The sequence below is a fragment of the Tachypleus tridentatus genome, chromosome 11 (genome assembly GCF_004210375.1).
Source record: "Tachypleus tridentatus isolate NWPU-2018 chromosome 11, ASM421037v1, whole genome shotgun sequence".
Classification (NCBI taxonomy): Eukaryota; Metazoa; Arthropoda; class Merostomata; order Xiphosura; family Limulidae; genus Tachypleus; species Tachypleus tridentatus.
Window position 1 is genome coordinate 41632224 of NC_134835.1, and position 10148 is coordinate 41642371.

Consider the following 10148-nt stretch of genomic DNA (forward strand, 5'->3'; position numbering starts at 1 on the left):
GCTAGATGCTAAGCAGCCACAAAATAACATACTAAAGCATACAGAACCCCACGTTCAACAAACGTAATACATGAAGACACAAGACGGTAGACTTTTTAAACGTACTTATCTGTACTCGTGTTCCTACAACAGACAGTTGTCGTCCAATCAATAAAACTTCATCAAACTTAATGCTTCTTCACAACTATAGAAATATCTCAGTCGTGTCTAACAAACTGTTAAATGATTTGCTTTAATATTACAAGAAAAACATGGGCAAAAACGAACTAATGAGCCATCTGGCGAGCTACATCATACTCAATCTAGTCCTAAACACTTTTCTCTCATAACTATTACTAACACGAAGCTTAAAAGGTCACGTAACGCTAAGCAAACTAATTCCTAGATGCAGACAAAGGTATTTATGTCAAAATAGAACTATGTGCAATTGCACATAAGTGAAGCATAGTGAAAGCTTAGAAGTTAATAGTACCACGTGGATGAACGTGACCTGAAAATGGTATATGAAATTGTAATTTGTTTTTGGCTCACAATTGTCGATATACCAATATACTGTGAATAATGAACAAAGTAAAGTGGTGTTACCAAAGGACCAATGAAAAAAGCACGAACAAAGAACTACGAATTAATAGCTCACTAACTACTTGGGAAGAATAACTCTAAGATACTTTTGAATCTCCAAAGTCCTATATCGAACCTAAAATCTGACACAGATTAGATATAGTATTAGACAATTGGCTTATTCGAGGACGACTCTTTCAGACAGAATGCGACAGACTTTTCTTCCATACAATTGAATTCAGAATAAATTGGATAAACAAGTAAAAGACGTAGTATGTTGGGTTTGGTCCCTCAACACAACTTCTACTATGTTTGAACATACGTTGAGCGAATGCGATCACAGCACTTTGTTTTTTGGAGAATTTCGTCGGGTTCACGGGATTATAAAAAATGCGGCTAGATCACCTATTTTCTTATTATGTCTATAAAGATCAGTGAGCTTTCCTTTAGAAATATTATCGGAGATGTTGCTGTTTAGAGCATGATGGCATTTTACAAAATAACATGTGTTAGGTAATATATTTCCTGAAAAATCTTATATTCAAAGAAAGAGGATCATTAGGTTTACGGCTCGGCGTGGCCAGGTGGTTAAGGCGCAGGACTCGTAATCCGAGGATTGCGGGTTCGAATCCCCATTGCACCAAACATGCTCGCCCTTTTAGCCGTGGGAGCGTTATAATGTGACGATCAATCTCACTATTCCTTGGTAAAAGAGTAGCCCAAAAGTTGGCGATGGGTGGTGATGACTAGCTGCCTTCCCTCTAATCTTGCACTGCTAAATTAGGGACGGCTAGCGCAAATAGCCCTCGTGTAGCTTTGCGCGAAATTAAATAAAAACAAAAAACAACCAATTAGTCTTACACAAAAGACTGGTGAGAGAAATTGCCCAGGACTTCAAGACTGACCTGAGATTCCAGAGCTGTACTGTGGGATGCTCTGGCCCAAAAGCACTACAACAACAACATAATAGTAGCCGACATGAAACCTAGGGATGGAGGAAGAGGTCTTGCGCACCTGATCCTCCTGGGTACTTAAAAATTCAACATACCCAAATACCCACAAAGAAGAAGCGAAGGCCTACACAACCTTCTTAACACAACCGTTACGATGTCGGTAAGTTGGTTTTTAGGTGAGAAGAGACTGAGATGTTGTTGATTCATTTTGAACCAGATGGAAGTTTTGTTGCACTTTATCAGTTTCATAAAATGTTATCAACGCGACGACGATATAACTCAAGGACGGGGCAGTTGTAACTCTTTAAACATCTGGTTTCTATTTAACCTACAAATAAGAGGTCTCATTTTGGTATCTATAGCAACCGCATCAAGTTGTTTAAAGGTGCTACTAAAGTAACATTCGAGAATGAAACAAGTTCCGCAAGCCTAATTAATGTGCCTGAGAAAAAACTCTAACGCTGTATCTAGGTTGAGGAGGCATAGTAAGGCTATAATGACCTCTTCAATCTCCATATGAAATTATTCTATTTATAAATACTATACAAAGCAAAACAAAAAATATGAATACTGTTAAGTTCAAGACTATTAACCACCTGTAGCGATTCTGTGATGTTCCGTAAAACGTAACTTTTTTTTTTTAACAGAAATAACGTAACATTATCAAGTAGGCTTAGTACCATACATCTGTCTGTATTGCTCGTCTCATGAATCTTACAAAATATATGAGATATTGAATTACATTTGGTCATTTCTGAACCACATTGCTATCATTCCAACATGACAAGACCAGATTACAGGTATTATTTTGTCAAAATTAACAGATTCCTCACAAGTCAGTGGGGAAAATTTTGTTGAAACATAAAATTACTCAATCCTATTTTTCTTAATTTGAGCTGAAATTTGGAAGTATCCGGATCAAACTTACTTTTAATATTTAAGAAAATGTAGTATAAAAGACACCCCCTGGCTCCTGACGGACGTGTTAACGAGTCCTTAAAGGACAAAAGCGCTATCTTTAGCCATATAAAACAACAACAACAAAACAATGATCAGTACAAACATAATAAGAACGCTGGTAATTTACTTGTGCACATAGCCGCCTGTTTAGTCCTAGTGAATCAGGAAACATATCCAACGTACACGATAGCATAATCAATATGGCTGCCACACTTGTGCCTACATAAGCAGGAGAATTTTTGTTGTGGGACCAAAATTCATATTTTATACGAAAAATATCTATTTCTTTATCATTTGCAAATGGTGTACACGTATTCAGTTAATTCTAATGAACTAATAAACAAAATGAAATATTAACAATAATGACTCCGTCAAACTAGTTGACGAGATATTTGAAAAACAAGTGTCTAGACATGAATTTTGGGTAATGACGCTTCATTACAGTCAGGAAGGTGAATCGACAAACAAAGCACAAATTTACATATGTATCTGTCTGCTTAGTTGATATCAACGGTGTAGATAAAATTTTCTTTCCACTTAAGTTCACTTGTTTTTCTTTGCTAACTCTCGTTTCATAACTAGGCTCTACTATTGATGAGATGAAACCCTAAACATTTAACTTTTCAGTGCTTTTAATTCTTGTTTGTTCTTTTTACTGTCTTTCGCACCATACCGATAATACAGTATATATTATGGGTGAAAGTCTACCTCGTTGGTGCTATATTAAAGTGTTTTGTTTTTTTTAATTTCCTTTTACTGTGTTAATGTTTGTTCGAGTATAGGAACAAAAGTTAATTGCTTACTTCATAAGCCTAAACCTAGCTCATGCCAACTATCTTTCCAGCAAATTCTGAACATGTATAACACATCTCTCGATGCTAATTATGCTGATGACAAAGTTTGATCTTTACACCTGGCATTTTGTTTGTTTTTTGAATTTCGCACAAAGCTACTCGAGGGCTATCTGTGCTAGCCGTCCCTAATTTAGCAATGTAAGACTAGAGGGAAGGCAGCTAGTCATAACCACCCACCATCAACTCTTGGACTACTCTTATACCAACGGATAGTGGGATTGACCGTCACTTATAACGCCCCCACGGCTGAAAGGGCGAGCATGTTTGGCGCGATGGGGATGCAAACCCGCGACCCTTAGATTACGAGTCGCACGCCTTAACACGCTTGGCCATGCCCCTGGCATTATTAAAGGTTCATCGTTAGACATGTGACTATCTCGAATCTTATTTACACGCAAATAAATATGTGTGAATAACGCAGCTTCAAAACTAGAAACTAAATCAAAAGAAAAATTGTGTTGAAATCCCCTGATGAAGTTCGTACAATGATTTAGCAGGTGACTACAATAAAAAATATGATATGTTAACGATAATAGGACTGAGCAAGACACTGATAGAGATGCATAATAATAATAAAAATACAGCATATAACATGATATACTGAAGAAGAACTTAAGGGTTTTAATAATCGTCGATATGTCATTGTTAAATACTGCAATAAACAATACACAACTAAGTTCTTTAATATAACATTTACAGATCTTGTGATCAACTAAAGCAGTCATATGGTATAAGTACCAGTCCTGATTTTTATATTATTTAAAAGTTCAAAGCATTTAAGATTGCGTTCCTTTTGTTTCAGTTACTATACAAAGCTGGGGTAAGTAAGTATTCAACATTTATTAATCTAGTTGAACTGTTAATATCCAAATCTTTCAGAAAACTTCATAATTTACAACAACAAAAATTCTAATCTAAACTGTTAAAAAAACTATGTAAAAATACCCATGGAATTCACGATCATTGAACTTTAGACAGTAGTTTTTAAACAAGAAAAAACAACCATTTCTAGCCTAATACGCATGTAGTTATGTTTAATGCATGGTACACAAACAGATATAACCGCCATTTATCGTTTCACGAAAGAGCTAGACCATCTTAAAGATCTCCCGACGTGTTCTGTCTCATAACACATCTTCTGTGAAAAAGTCAATAGAACTATTACAACTTAATTACAGTCTTATTCTGTGTTTGATTCATTTACCTGGGATTCGATTCCTAAGTTAAATATCTCCAGATAATAAATACTGACGAATAATAGATTTAAATCGAGAAACATAAAAATGAATTTGAAAGATTTCTTATGCTGACATCTTTCTTAAGTTCGCACTATAAGATCTTAGTATGAAAATAATTTTTACAAACACGTTATACAATGTCAATTGAAATTAAAACAGAATAAATCCTGCTAGAAAAGAAAAAGAAAAATATTAATAATACTCATGTAAAAAAAAAAAAAAAGTTCACTGCAGACGATTTTCGCGTGGAAGGAACAATACAAATAGCCCGTTGTGTGTAGCTTTGTGTTTAACCAATACACTAACAAACTAAAGTATACAAACTCTCTTATATTCTCCTTAGTTTGTCCATAGCGGCTTGAAATAAGAAGTGTATAAAAGTAATATTTCATCACTATCTCCTGTTCTCCTACAAGTCACTACACAATAAGTTTTTATAGCAATTTAAGCATATTAATTTTTTAATATTTCGCTGTCTTTCGGCGTTCAAACCATAACTTTTAAATAATAATAATATAAGTCAACAGGTGCCGCTACAATCAATCGACTGTATTATCTATATATAAATATATATCATTTGTTTTTTAGTTTAAAAAATAAAGTTCAGAATCAGATGTTAGAACAGCAGATAATGTATTAATACTTGTTATCCTTATGGCTGCATCACTTATTTTTTCACTAATACAGTTTGGGCGAGTGATGTTTTATATATATATAGCTTGTAATAACCAATAAGGCTATCATACTTAACTGCATACAGATTGAACAATATAATGGAACAGTGCGGCATAGTCAGCAACTAATCACATACATTGAATATATGTAAAGAGAATATTAATAATAAATAATTAGGAAAATGAAACAAAACCAAAAGGAAGGACTGCGATAAAAACAGCAAATCGAAACCTATGGCTAATATTTGTAATTATATAATCTCAATATAAGTGATATATGGAGGGTTAGGAACCCTACACTAAAACAGTTTTAAAACGTGCACCTACAAATCACTTGATAGCTACTGCCGATAAAAAGTCGGGACGGAAAATCGTGTATCAGAATTACATTTTGATATTGTTTGCCGTTCGTAGGTATTGTGTTGTCACTGAAAATTGTCTAACAGCTCTTTCCGACACAAAATAACCATACACTCAGGTCACAAAGCTATGCTTATATCGTGAATTTACAATTCACAAAAGGAAGACATCCTTCACTGCATTAAAAACACAGGAATGTGAATCAATCTGAGACACCATGGCATGCTTGCAATAAGTGCACCGCAACCATAGCAACCAAAGTGAGCATTTGCGGCAGGTAAGAAAGCATGAACATATGGACAACCTTGTAACATCAAGACCATAAAGGTTGATATCTGAAAAAGTCGAACCACAAATGTGGTAAGAAAAATGGAGCTTTTTTGTAATTGTTGAAAATTCACTAACACGAAGGTCGGTGGTGAAAGGCGTCTACGTAACTCAACAAAATCAAGAAGTACCTCTTTCTGTAAAAGTGGAACAAGTTACTTGTATAAAAACTATTTCCACAACATATCCATTCTAATTTCACGTGTCTCAAACACCTTGAGAATGAAACAGGTATCCATGCTAGTCCATACGAATACACATCTGTCAAATTGCCTATGTATTTCTGTGCAGTCGGACTGTTGAAATGGACGTTAGGAAAATTTTACCTTCCTACGCTAGATGAATTATGGAAAGTATGCAGGAAAGAACAGCGTATTTTAGGCATAACAAAGTATGAAATGAAGTTTTGCAATGAAAACTACTTTGCAAAGCTATTGCAAAGTCATAGTCATATGACAGAGCGTGATCGGACTTAGCGACGTGGACTGTAACGACTTGATGAGGCTCTAAAACCATATTAATATAACCTACTCAATCCTTGCATTAAGCTGCTCAGAGAGATAATTGACCGTTACTAGAGCTCAAATATCAACTTCTTCTAACTGTAGTACTCTGTCTTTTTTATTTGTCAAATTTTATTCTGGTTAATTAAGGAAAACTACTTTCTCACAACGAACTGCATACTATCAATGGCATTCTTAAATGTAATACTTTGTAGACTTGAACACCCACATCAGGTCTTAATGTTTAACTGTTTCCACTAATAGTTGTTCTTGCGAATAGATATTAAACCTGATAAACAGATTTTCCTTATTAATAATACCATAGATACTTCTAATATTGTAGTATGCTTCCCAGTTTTATTTGTCTGTTATTCACAAAACTTTAATATTTGGCTTTATTTTTGAAAAATAAATGTTAAAGTTAGCCCAACTATTATAAATCTTTATAAATATAACTATACTATATATGTGTGTGTGTGTGTACACCTATATTGTTAAAGCTCAGCGGCAGATTTGAAGGTTTAGAATGTTAAAACCCAGATTTCGATACAGAAAGACAATTGTGTAGCCTTCTGCTCAACAACAACAACAACAAAAAGAATATTATACGTGTATATATATATACATATATATGCCAATCACTTCAACCACCCCATCCCGGGGGTAGGGAGAATAATTTTAAAATGTTACCTGTTTTACCCTTATAAAGGCTTAAAGAATGAGAAAGAATGAAAATACATGATTTCTGCTAGTCATATTCTAATGAGCGCTCACAAGCTCATTTATTATAGAGTTCAGTCACTGCATTATCTCATTTTAAACAAGAATGGAAAAATCAAGCAGGTGGCGCTCGGCCCGGCCATTTATTCTTCAGTTAGTGGCTGTGCATAAACGAAATAGTAGCAGTATTCTTTAACAATATAATTATCACAATCTTGTTTTATCTCAAGTTGCTTTAGATTCCTGATAACGTTTTAAGTCGCTTACGTGATTAAGTTTTTGTGTTAAATCTGGAAATCGTGACTGAATCTAAAAAGCCTGTGTTTTATCATCATCGTTACAATAGCTACCATGATTCCATTACCTCAGTTCAGCTACATATCTTCGAGATGTTGTTTACGCTCTAATTATGGGTTGAAGGATTATTGGACCACATAGTGTGATGGTAAATTTTTCAGTTCTAAGTTTATAGGGCTTCTTATCAGTTTTATTTGCAAAAAGGAGAAAACGATGCAATTCATTTTTTATATATACTTCGTTAGTATATAGATATCTTACTGCAATAGATATCTTCCTGCAAAGCTTGCCACCTTCAAGTTATTCACTCAGATTGTCTACTGTGACAGTATGCTGATAAAGCAACGCTAATTTGCCCTGGCATTTCAGTGAATGGTTCATAACAAGTTAAAAATCAAGAATGCGTTATTTAATACTTTAAGAATATTTCATTAGGACTCACGAAGCTAAAAAGAAAACTATCAGTTTTACTTCCAAGATAACTAAGTTTATAATTTCACGAAAAGTGGTGTTACTGAATTATGCTGATCCACTCATAAGATATCGTTGCAAGGCTACACAATGGGATATCTGCACTCTGTCCACTGCGAGGAATCGAGCCACAGACTTGTTTGTTTGTAATTAAACAAAACTACACAATGAGCTATCCATCACATTGTAAGTCCGCAGACATAGCACTGTGCCACTAGGGGGCCGAGCCACAGAGTTTCAATCACTGATGATAAGACATTTCATTAAGATATGTCTGCTGATGCTTGGTGATTTCTGAATTTTCACAGGAACTGATCCTTTATACGAGTCTAGACAGACCTAGTGATTAAGCTCGCATATACGTAAGCATTTATGATACTGTTTAATAATGGAGGGCTATGTGCAATATAGCCGTTCATAATTTTGAGGTGCTAGACTGGAGGAAACGCAGCTAGTCAACATGACCAACGCGAACTTTTGGACTACTCATCACCAACAAATGCTGTGATTGACCGTCATATAAATATCCCCCCACAGCTGAAAGGACGAACATGTTTGACGAAAGGTTTTGATCCTATGTCTCGCAGACAGTGAGTCAAGTATCCTAACCACTACACTGTATTAAATTTATAAAGTGACTCGAACTATGATGGGGAGCAGTTAATAATTCTAGAGAGTTGGGTAAATGCAAATCCAAAGTCTACATTGAATGAAGAATTCCTCAATATCACTTCTCTTAAAAGTATAAAATATAAATATATTTTCCCGCCAATTTCCTCTTATTTTTTCAAGATTTTCCTTGAAATATGTTTTAATCACATTTTTAATCTTTCGTTTATCATAAAGGAGAAAATAAAATAAAAAGAGCAATAGCGATTTTTTGTGAAGAAATATTTCGATAATACCGATACCAATGAGTCAGTACCATTATACCCTAACGTGCCTCATGACTTATATTATAGGACTGCAACCAAAACACCTTTTTTGTTGTTTTTTTCTTTTGTTGTCCAACAACTCACAAATTAATGGCATCTAGTAGCTTTTATACTCTCGGTCTGGTTAATATTTTATACTGAATTTCATTCATAAGTCGTCTTAAACACTCTTAACCGCCCTTAGTAACTAATTTTGTACTTGGTAATAACTGCTATTGTTCAGTATTCTTCGGTTAAATTTTATTATTTGATTTATCTTTATATCAGTTGTCATAAGTCATTCATGCTTTACTCTTATTAGGCATTAAGTGGTTTTTCCATAAATAATAAGCTTTTTTTCATGTTTTTGATTTGTATTATCACACAAAATGTGTTATTTTCACAAAACAATTCTCTATGATGATACTTCAGCTACATTAATGGTCATTTTTGTTATGACGTAGGAATAGTAAAATGGAACACATTTTGCTAGAATAAAATCTACAAGAAGCTGCAACCAAACAGAGCAGACGATTTTATAAACGCATATTTAAGTTTTTATACCATCTGGGTGTATCACTTTCCTTACAATGTGCTTAGAGGGCGTGACATTTTTAAGTTGCGCGGATATTTGTATCCTACGCTAAATAAAATAAATAAATAAATAATGAACTATAAGGTCGTGTTTAGTATAAAACACACAAGAAACAAGAAAACTTCACATAACATTAAATGTTCTTTAAGCAGACTGGAGTTTAAAACAGGATTATTTAACTATTGTCATACCAGTAGTTCCTATCTATACGTGATGAATATCCACCTACTTCAAACTCACAAAAAAGAATGGTTTTAAATTAGTACACTTCAGTTGCTAGAAAAAACTTTTATATGCAGTTTAAAATTATCCAGTGAATTATTATTATTTTCTCTAGGTTGTAGAAACTTCTGGCAAGTCTGACAGAGAAACAATTATACACAACCAGTATGTTAAAGAGACAACTATAAAAATGTGTTTTAATAAGAGGAAAATCTGTTTACACTAACAAACCAACACAAAGTGCTTCTGTTGTTACTTTTTAATTGGATGGGATATACAGACGCGAATCCTGGGATTTTCTTTCCGGACCCCTTTCTTACTAAGCCACGCCTAATCCCTCTCTATAATTTGCACCTGGATGGGATACTCTAGTTCTTATCTCTTTTACAGATTATTTTATTACGTATTTTGATATAGTAAAATTAAACGAGAAGGGTTTACTAGCCCTCCTTAATATCCACGCATCGAGTGCTCAGTTTTAGGTCATTTGTAATTGACC

The 10148-nt window shown here is 34.3% G+C and overlaps 1 protein-coding gene across 4 annotated transcripts in view; it reads right to left on the reverse strand.

Moving 5' to 3' along the window:
* LOC143232016 (ankyrin repeat and fibronectin type-III domain-containing protein 1-like) overlaps window positions 1-10148 on the reverse strand; it is a 196293-nt gene that overhangs the window by 164249 nt on the left and 21896 nt on the right. The window lies entirely within an intron of this gene.